Genomic DNA, 10169 nt, shown 5'->3' with positions numbered 1-10169 from the left:
CCCTCTTATCCTGGAAGTAAAAATATGGCCACCCGGGAGCAAATATTTGGCAAATCACCTACAACTATCCACAATATCAGTGAAAATCCCTCTCCTCAAGTACCACCCTCAGCCTCTCCTGCTTATGCACATCCTCAAGTCATGGTTGCTAATAAGGGGATATCTAGACCCCTCTTTAATGTAAGGAGCCAGGCAAAGGGTTCTAATGCCAAAAATAATCAAGGGTCTTCATGTAATAATCCTCATGGGGGTGTCAAGATTATTGATAAAGGGAAAAGACCCATAGATGCTGAGGACTTTCATTCTGTATCTGCCAGGAAAACATTCAGACCTAGACAACACTGTTCAGGATATGCTAGCCCTAATGTTTTTGATATAGTGCATGATATGCCATCACCTGACACTTTAGCTGCAATTAAAGATGCAGGTCATACTACTGAAAAAAATAAACATAAAAAAGATGCACCTGCCATAAACATTGAGGTCAATACGGAGGACAGTGATTAGGGGTCTCAAGATATAGGCCACACAAAGGGTTCTAAACACTCCACAATGAAAATAGCTAGTCTCAATGCTAAAGACTTGAATTGTCCCACTAGGATGGCAATGTTGCACTCTTGGATCATGCAACAACATTTACATATAGTGCTCGTGCAGGAGCATAAATGGCACAAGAGAGAGACAAGAGACAGAGCTAAACCTTTCACTTTAGAATATTCTCATGCTTTTATGGGGGGAAGAAAAATGAGTATTCTGTTGTTCTGACTTTTATTATAAATTCTCTTAATCCTCAATGGATTCTTGACCACTCTTTAGGCAGATGCTCTATATTGTCTGTTAATTCATAATGGGGTCCTCTTCATGTAGTCAATGTGTATGCTTCTAACAATATGAAAGAGAGGGTGATACTTTGGGAATGGATTAAGGACATGCATCTAGGTAATGGTATTGTGGGTGGTGACTTCAACATGGTCACCAGGGGGATGGCCACAACTTCCATCAACTCTATTATGAATAAAGAAGAGGCTATTTCCTGGGACACTCTGGAATCTGCTCATCAAATGTTTGATGCCTAGCTCAATGGGTACAACCGAACAGGATTTACCTTCCACTCCAAATCTCATATATCTTCGTGGTCTAGACTTGATAGACTATATCTTTTAACTGATGTTTGGTTTCCTGCACAATGAAAAATGCAAGTTCACATTGAATTCTATCTATCTAATCATTATCCTGTATGCATGGAGCTCAAGAACGCTGATGTTTCTTCTGCTAAAGTGGGTAGAGCTAGACCCCTTATGGTTGAGGTTTTGTTGCTTCATAATAAGGAATTTTCATTCTGATGTAATGGAATGTATTCAAAAGGCTAAAAACTTTCAAATTGATGTTGTTAGCACTTGGGGTTTCTTTACTTCTCAAATGCAGCATTGTATTAGATCTAATGGAAAATTGTAGGCTTCTAGGAAAAGAGAAACTGCTACATTTGACTGCAAAACTGAAACCTTTGTTGTCATTGGTAAATTATGGTAATGCTACACTGCAAACATGCAAGAATATTGAGGGCATCAGAACTGATCTCTTCTCTCTAGCTTAACATGACGTCTCTAAGACAAGATTTAAATGCAAAGTCAGGGAGTTAGCAGATGTTAAAGATACCTCCATGGGTTTTTTTCCAGAAACTAAAAGCATTGTGGGATGAATATCAGGTTCCCATTAGCGGTCAAGACGAAATGCTTTGTCTACTATTCGGTGACATGGGTGGGGCAGAAATAGGCAAGCATGACTCCAGTAGGGAGGATCCAAGCCTAAGCAAAATCTTGGTTCGACTTGAACATGATTGGGATGGTTTTTTGTTTGATAACTATAGGGTGCCTGCTTGTTGGGAGCAATTGCAATCTCTATTTCAAGGTCTTGGTATGGTCCAACCTCTTCGATATAGAGTCTACATGGGTGAACAAGGGAATCGCCATGAGCTAGAGCTCCTACACCCAAGCAAGGAGGACAACTATGAAGGATGTAGTGTGGAAATTTGTGCATGCATCACTAATAGTAGAAAAAGGAAAGTGAAGCGTGATTGCTTGGCATGTTGTGAAAGGTGCCCAAGTTGTCAAAAGCCTCGCAAGGAGACACTAGCCGTTGATTATCTCCCAATTGGAAGACAGATTGTGGTTGGGAAAGCCACCTGATCTACAACCGGAGTTTATCCATGCTTTTTGGGATGGTGCAAAATGTCGTATAGTCTAGCACTTTTGGGACCCACATGCCACATTTGAGCTTCCAGTTATCTGTACAACCCAGGGTATAAAAAGGTGTACACAACATTTCCTCCTTCATCCCGTCCGCAGGAGATTCAACAAGGGTAGAATGAGCAGACTCAAGAATATATTTTCGTATGTAGAGATTGTCGCAGACGTGTAGTCTCTAATAAGCGATTGATTGAGGTATGGTTTTAGAAATATTGGCATGCTATTTTTATTCACTTTTTTTATTTTTTGAGTATTTTCATATGGCATAGGAATTTTCCAGGGAGATCCCCGTAATCTGGAACTTCTATTGCATTGGGATGGGTTCCAACCCTCTCGCACCACACAGAAAGACAGTCGGGTTGTAGAGATAAAAAATTTGAACCTGGGCAAGTCTTCCAATGTTAGTGTACTCCCAGTATTGTTCCTCCCATCTAGCTCCAAGAAAGTAGCCCAAAACAATAGCGGTCTATTTGGTGCTTTTCTACGTCCTCTTATGGAGGAATTGCAAGACTTGTTCATGTCACGAATAAAAGTACACTACAACTATGATGTCAACAAAATATTTGTCATGGGAACTGAATGGCAACAGACATGCATATTACGCGGGATGCTTATGATGGTCAATGGAGACCATCCTGCCCAGTGTAAAATAGGACTCTTCAAGGACGGTGGCAAGGAGGGTTGTCGAAGAGACAAGCCCAAGGCAACTCTTGATGCTAGTAATCCAATGTATAGAGGGTGATATGTTTATGATGACAATAGACGACAAGCAAGATATCCACCAACAAAACGCTCCATTTTGGAAATGTCCAATGCAGTAACTCAGGCCAGAAGAGCAACCTCTCAAACTCAAAAAGAGACTAATCTTGCACATGTAGGACTATCTAGAGAGTCAGTGTTATGGAAGTTCTTTGACTTATATGCCTTTGACTTGTCACGTGACTTGGTGTATGATACAATGCATGTTCTTCCATTCAATTTGTTCAGTAAGTATACATCAAATGTCATGCAAGGATTGAAAAATGAATCGAAAAGAAGGTGGATGAATGTTGCAAGCTTGTATACAAGCTTGCACCACCATCAATTCGCAATGGCAGGTGGCCACACACTCCTAGCAAGTACTTTGAAGGTTTTAAGGCAAAGGAAAATCAAAATTTGTTCAGTGGTGTCTGCCATACATATTGACTGTCATCAATGAGGTATCAAGACCCATGTATGAGCTTGGTCTTCTCCTAATAGACATTGCCCACACATTTGACAATTTTAGTCGTGAGAAGGGTTGGACAAAGGAGAGCATCAAGATAATGCGATCATTGTTCTCATCTTGGCGAGTAAGGAGCGAGGAATTCTTTGGTCCAAACTCTTCACCATTGGAGCATGTTGCTGGGAATGGGGAATTGCTTGATGACATTATCAGGCATGGATCTCATGATGTATATTGGTGTTACATTTTTGAAAGGATGGTCTTCATATACATGGGAGTAAAGACAAATAAAAGGAATAATGAGATAACTTATGTCCACTTTTACAAGCGCGTTTTGTTTACATGGGTTGCTCGCATGCTTCAAGAGGAGAAGGATGGATTCGTGCCGCACGAGAGGAATTTGTCATTCTTACACCAAAGGTTGATACTCCCAGATGATTTCACTCTACTGCATCCTATGAGTCCACAATGCTCTATCTTCCATGAAAAAGGGCTCTTGGAACTCTCATCTCTAACAAGAGCCAGGGAGCTATGGCATAAGATTTTGGCATATTATGAACCGGCTTATTTCCACAACATGATTAGAGCAAAAGTGATCGGTATAACCAAGAAGAAACGCACAAAGAGATGCCTTTCAGATGAGGAGAAAAGGTACTTTCAGCAACTGTGGGCGATGACAGTTAGTGAAGGTGAAAATACTCTTGTCACAACCTACCAAAAGATACTTTACCAAGGTAAGGCTTTTAAAGTTGGTAATCATGTGACTATAAAGCGGGTCAATGGTGATATTGATGCTCTTCCTGTAGGGAATTGGAAGGCCAAAATAAAAACATTGTTCTTTATCGAGCACAATGGTCAATATTATTTGTATTTTGGGGCAGAGTATTATAGACAATGTATATCCTCACACAATGGGGTTGACGAACTAATAGTTCATCATGCAACTGGAATGAGCATTGTACAACAACAAACTATGCCGTACACTTAAGATTGTGTAAGACCAATGTCATCTTTGATGCATAAGTTCATACCTCTTCCTTTGACAGGTAACAGGATAGTAGCATATGAGGTGAAGGATTTGATTCAAAGAAAGCGGCTTACAACTCTCGGAGAGGTCGGACATGCACCCACTTGGTTAGAGGTTGGTGATATCGTTCTAGCAACCAAAAGTGATGGTGAAGATGATCTTGTACACGTAGTTGTTAGAGATATTGACCACCAGGGAAAAATGCAAATTAGCTTGGCTAGTACATGATAGTTTTGATCATTGTACATGGAGGATACAAAGACAACAGTACAAAGAGAGAGATTGGAACTCATGCAAAGTAGTGATACATGACTTTATTGTAGTTAGTAGGAGGTGCATGTCTTCAAGAAGTGGTGCACAATTAAATTTTCCAGTAGTTTGGAGATGCACAAGTGCTTAGCCTTTGATGTATCAAACATTAAAATACTTTAATTGATTGGAAAAAATATTTTGTTTTGGTTTTTAAGTTTTGTTTACATATGATTTAAGGTATAACTTGTGACATTGTAGCTATTACATGGCTTCTCCATCTGAAACAATGTCTCTCTGCAAAGAGACAATAGCAATGCTAGAGAAAAGGGTAAAAGAGCTAGAATCAAGTGGTGGAGAGTCCTCTAAGGTTGATCATAAGAATAGTAAGGCAGCTGGAAGATTGTCTCAACGACATAGCAAGGCTATACAAGTTGCAAAGGAAGACACAGTTGAAAAACCAGTTCCGACATATGAGCAACTCTTTTGCTTCCCACTCAAGAAAAGTGATAGAGATCCAGCACTCTTGTATGGAAAAGAGTTCCTTCCAAAGTATTATGCTGACAGTGTACATGCAGTCCATTGCTCCAATCTGAGAACTATTAGAGGTTGGATGAAAGCATTTGATTCCAAGCTTTGTGACCTATGGCACAATCTAGAGGGGAAGGATGAACTTGTGAGCTTCATTCAAGAGCACCATGATGAAATTCAGGAGGTGACGTTCCGTGGTGTAGAGTACCATTGGAAAGTGGAGGAAATCTACACATTTTGCTTGCGTCACAGGCAAGCAAAGCGAAAGAATGAAAAGAAAAAATCAACACTGGTTAATACCACAAATTTAATATCTGTAACCCACATTATCATTATTTTTTCATTGTTTTTAGCTATCATAATAAGATTGATTATGTGAAGTTGTGCACTGTAGGGAACCGACTTAGTGAATGCAAAGGCGGAAGACAAAGAAAAACAGCTTGTGGGAGTTTCTACATTCTTTATTTTTTTTTGTTTATTTTTAATTGAAATTATTTAGAAATGTTATACATGAATTGTAGATTGAGGAAAATCATTTACAACCTATCAATGAGGAAGTGTATCATCCTCATATTGACTTTGAGAAAGACCAAAATTATTCAGAGGCAATTTTCTTTGGTGTGCAAGTTGAAGCCCTTTTAGATGTATGTTTTCTCAACTTATACTATGTCAAATTATTTTGTACACTTTCTTTAATCTAGTTATTTACTATTAGGATGTAGAAGAAGAGGATGAGGCTTTAGCTTCAAATGGTTCTTTCTTGGCTCTTATTGAAGATGTCACAAAGGTATGTCTATGTTATTGTCCTTTACAATAATTAAACTAGCTATGTATTTAATGTGTTTTATTCTAAGAACATGCAAAGGTTGATCTCATTAAAGAACAAATGGATTTTGAGAGCTCTCATGAGGAAAATCAAGTGGATGTGAGCTCTAGAAAGAGAAAGCGTGCACCTAAGGTTTACTCACATATTTTAACTTTTATATGCTTCATATCCTTGTATGCTTTGAGCTTTAACTTAACTTTTTTGATGCAGTGGAATCAAAAGATGATGGATATGATGCAGACTAAAAAGGCAAAAAAAGATTGCACCAAGAAAAAGGTTGTTGTTATCTATTGCCCAAAATTTCATAGTCTAGAGCTCTAACTGAACTTTTATACTTTCAATTTTCTATGCATACAGAGTGTACTGAAGAATGTTCTTAATGAGGGTGTTACTCTTCAAAACACAAAGGCCTTCAATGAACTCTCAAATGGGTCTCATGAATATGTAAGGAGATTGACTTTAGTTGTACTCATCTTTGGCATGGATTAAGCTTTTTCAATTAAGTAGTGACTTTTTACAATTGAACTTTTATTTAGGAAATGAACTTTGACGACCAAGAGATGATTTTAATCAAGTTTTTAGAGGTTCCAACAGTTGATGCATTGTATATTACTCTAAAGGCTAGTTTCAATCTAGCAAAGCGTAGTACGGATTTCACAGGAGATCGTCAAGAGCAAAGTGTGGATGGAATGTGCTCATCATTTGTAGTGTACCTTTTGGCCACAAACAAAGTTAGAATTTCCAAATGTGACTCTTCTCCACTAAGTGTGGATGATGTAATTGTGGTTGAGTGATGTTATGCTAATTTGATTATTTTAATGTAACCTTGAGACCCAAAGAAAGGGTAAACATTCTTGCATCAACTATTTTCAATTGTTAAATGTATGACTTAGATTGAATTCTTCAAAAAGCTACTATGAGTTACTCTTATATGTTGTTCTTTTCTTATGAGGTAGTCTTTGCTCCAAATACCCATGCATAATGAGTTCGATGCAAAGATTTAATTTCTTTGATGCAAGATCTATGACATATTTGTGAGAGTTGTTATTATAATATGATTATTTTAATTTAGAATCAATAAATCTATATATAATAAAAAACTTAGATTTAGGTTATTCACTTATGTGACTCTTTTTGTCTAGCTTTTGTGTATAAAACTAGCGTGAATATTACTATATAGATTTTCTTCCGTTCCAATTACTATATAGTTTTTTCTTGTGCATATGTTTGTCAAAAATCTATATAGTTTTCTTTTCGTGCGTGTTGGTCAAAAAGCTACATAGTTTTATTATGTGGGTCATGTTTACTCCATATATATACAATAAAAGGTTCCGTTTTTACTAGTTTGGACTTTTCCTACATATGTTCAAGTTTTATCTAGGAAAGTCTATTTTTTTGCTATGTACGAATTGAATTAAAGTTCCGGCTATGACCCCTCCCAATATGTCTCAGACTCTATTCTTCAAAATGCTTAAGCAAATTATTTTCTTGAAATCACTTAATTTTCAGCCTTTGATGTTTGCGCTGCCACACCCCAAACACTTACTTTACTACCAAAAGTGCATCATCGTTTAATCTCGCATGACGCATAACAAGTTGTAGGCAAAGGTGGAGAACCTTCTTCAAAGCAACGTATTGTGCTTCATTGTTGCCTTACGAAATAATCTTTAAGCCTCTCTTGGTCACCAAATTGCCTATTGGATTATCAATAACGATTCTCCCTTGAAGCTTTACAATGGCTTTTCATGTAAGGACCATCAAAAGGCACTGTGAAAGCATCATCTATGTATGGAGCTTCTATTTGATACTTTTGTTCCATGTTCTCCTTGATTAGAAGAGGGCACTCTTTATACATGATCAAATCAACCAATGTAGCTCGTGTACTCTCTCTGCAACAAGAAAAGAAAGCTGGAAATCCTGTAGTTTCACAATCCACTTCATGAGTCTCTTTGACAAGCTAGAGCTATTTAGTAATTGTGGTAGTAGAGTTTAGCTAGTGAGAAAAGTGAATGTTTTAGGAAGAAGATAGTGCAAAAATATTTATCATGTATGCACCACACTCACCATAATGAGCTTCACCAATGTATATCTCCTCTTTGTTACCATCTTCACCCTGCTTGCACAATAGATAGTCTTCATGCAATGGGAATCTTTACCTTGTTGTCGAAGCATAGCTCCAATAGTATCTTCACCCACTGATGGCTTAACATAAGCATAGCTCCAATAGTATCTTCACCCACTGATGGCTTAACATAACACTATTCCTCAAAATTAGGAGCATGCATGGATAAAAAAGAACAAAGAACTTCCTTGACTCTTTGAAAGATCTCTTCACATTCATTTTTCCACTCTAGAGAATCCAACTTTGTCACTTGTTGTAAAGAGAAATGAAGTTGACAGGATAAGGGAATAAACTTTGACATGTACTACTCCTTTTGTATAATATTAGTCTAGTGTTACTCATGTTAGGATGATGATATGAGAACCAAAGCTTGACTTTATCAAGATGTGCTTCAGTTTTATTTTCTAAAATCATACGTACCAAGAAATTCACTCTTAGTTGTGCAATATGGCACTTCTTTGGATTCAATAGATCTCCACTTGCATCAACTTGCATCATATATTCTAAATGTTGATTCATGCTTTGAACAATGAACCTTTTTGGAACTATAAACACAAAAATCATCGATAACATCCTTCACAAATTTGCCAAGGAAAGGAAAGAACACATGCTTAACACACTTTTTGTACCAAGCACAACAACATTCATGTGATGAAACACAAGAAATTTTGATAGCAATAACATCCCCAAGTTGTGATAAATGTGATCTTCTTTTGATCTTCAAGAGACAATATATCATCAATGAAAGGATGATGATATGAATCCCTCTTCATTGCTGCATTTATTGGCTTTTAAATCACACAAATCTTCCATTTACCATCCTTCTATACTATAAGAACAAAAGGACTTAATCAATCTACCGTAATCATAGGATAGATGAAGTGGGCTTTGAGAAGCTTGTCTACCTCTTCCTTAGAAGCATCAAGTTGTACATGTCCCTTCCTCTTAGCATTTAACATATGGTTTGAGATCCTTCATTGAAGTGAATGTGAATATCCTCTCTCTTAAAACCTCTAATCTCCTCATGAGAAGGGACTGCTCTAGCATATGTAAGTACTAACCTCTCTCATCATGAGTCAAGTTTGTAGACAAAATGTTTTGAAAAAGCCCCTTCTACACATTAGGTTGACCTTTGGGTTGCATTAGCTCTTCAATTTTCTCATAAGAGCCAAAAGTGCCTTCGTTATCCATAAGGTAGATAATCTTATCATTACAATTCTCTTCTTCCTCAAAAACAAGGAGGAGACATGTACAGTGTCACAACTAGAATCTAGTTCACTTTTTTCATATCTTGCATCTTCCTCTTCACTGCAATGCTCTTTATCATCATATTCTTCATCAAACATAGCATCCAAAGGTTTCTTTCTTGTCATATTAAATTTTTTCTAACCACTCCTTTTATTATAGAGAATGCTGGTACCACATTCCCAATCATGTGCCTACAACCATGGTCTTCCAAGTATGAGAGGAAAAGCACCTTTACTTAGCGATATGACATGGAAATTGACCAACATTTTGACATAGAAAGTTATTCACGATATTGAAATACTACACCCTTGATTGGTTGGAAAGATTGATACAGAGACCTCGTTTTTTCATAGTGTTGACCTAGCTTTGACATGCATGCTTGAGTAATAACACATACCTAAGCACTTCCATCAATATAACCTTCTCCAATGCTTTGCCTCTTATGCCAAATGTCCACAACATAACATATGCGAGGTAATTCATTGAAAGATAAGACTTTCAAAATCCCCGAGTAGACTTGTTTTCCCGAGTGTGCCCCACCTCTTAGAAGGAACCGATAGGTCCCCATGTGAAGCCCAATAAAACGAGTTGAAGCCCCTATTTGATCGGGCTACATTTGGAAGGCCATGAGCAAACCCTTCAATGCAACCTACGAGTAGCCATATTCCCCGGCCACTTGCCAATGATTTTATAACCCATCTCTGTTATGAGGCAAG

At 37.6% G+C, this 10169-nt stretch overlaps 2 pseudogenes; both read left to right on the top strand.

The window, feature by feature from the left end:
• The first annotated feature begins 3051 nt into the window (after nucleotides 1–3051).
• On the top strand, nucleotides 3052–4589 carry LOC147455299 (uncharacterized; annotated as a pseudogene).
• Nucleotides 4590–4994: 405 nt separating this feature from the next.
• LOC147455298 (uncharacterized) lies at nucleotides 4995–6531 on the top strand (annotated as a pseudogene).
• Nucleotides 6532–10169: the final 3638 nt, after the last annotated feature.

This window comes from Adiantum capillus-veneris, chromosome 6, assembly GCF_014529385.1.
Source record: "Adiantum capillus-veneris isolate H3 chromosome 6, ASM1452938v2, whole genome shotgun sequence".
Classification (NCBI taxonomy): domain Eukaryota; kingdom Viridiplantae; phylum Streptophyta; class Polypodiopsida; order Polypodiales; family Pteridaceae; genus Adiantum; species Adiantum capillus-veneris.
Note: the sequence above shows the minus strand (reverse complement) of the source record. Positions and strands in the feature narration are given on the sequence as shown.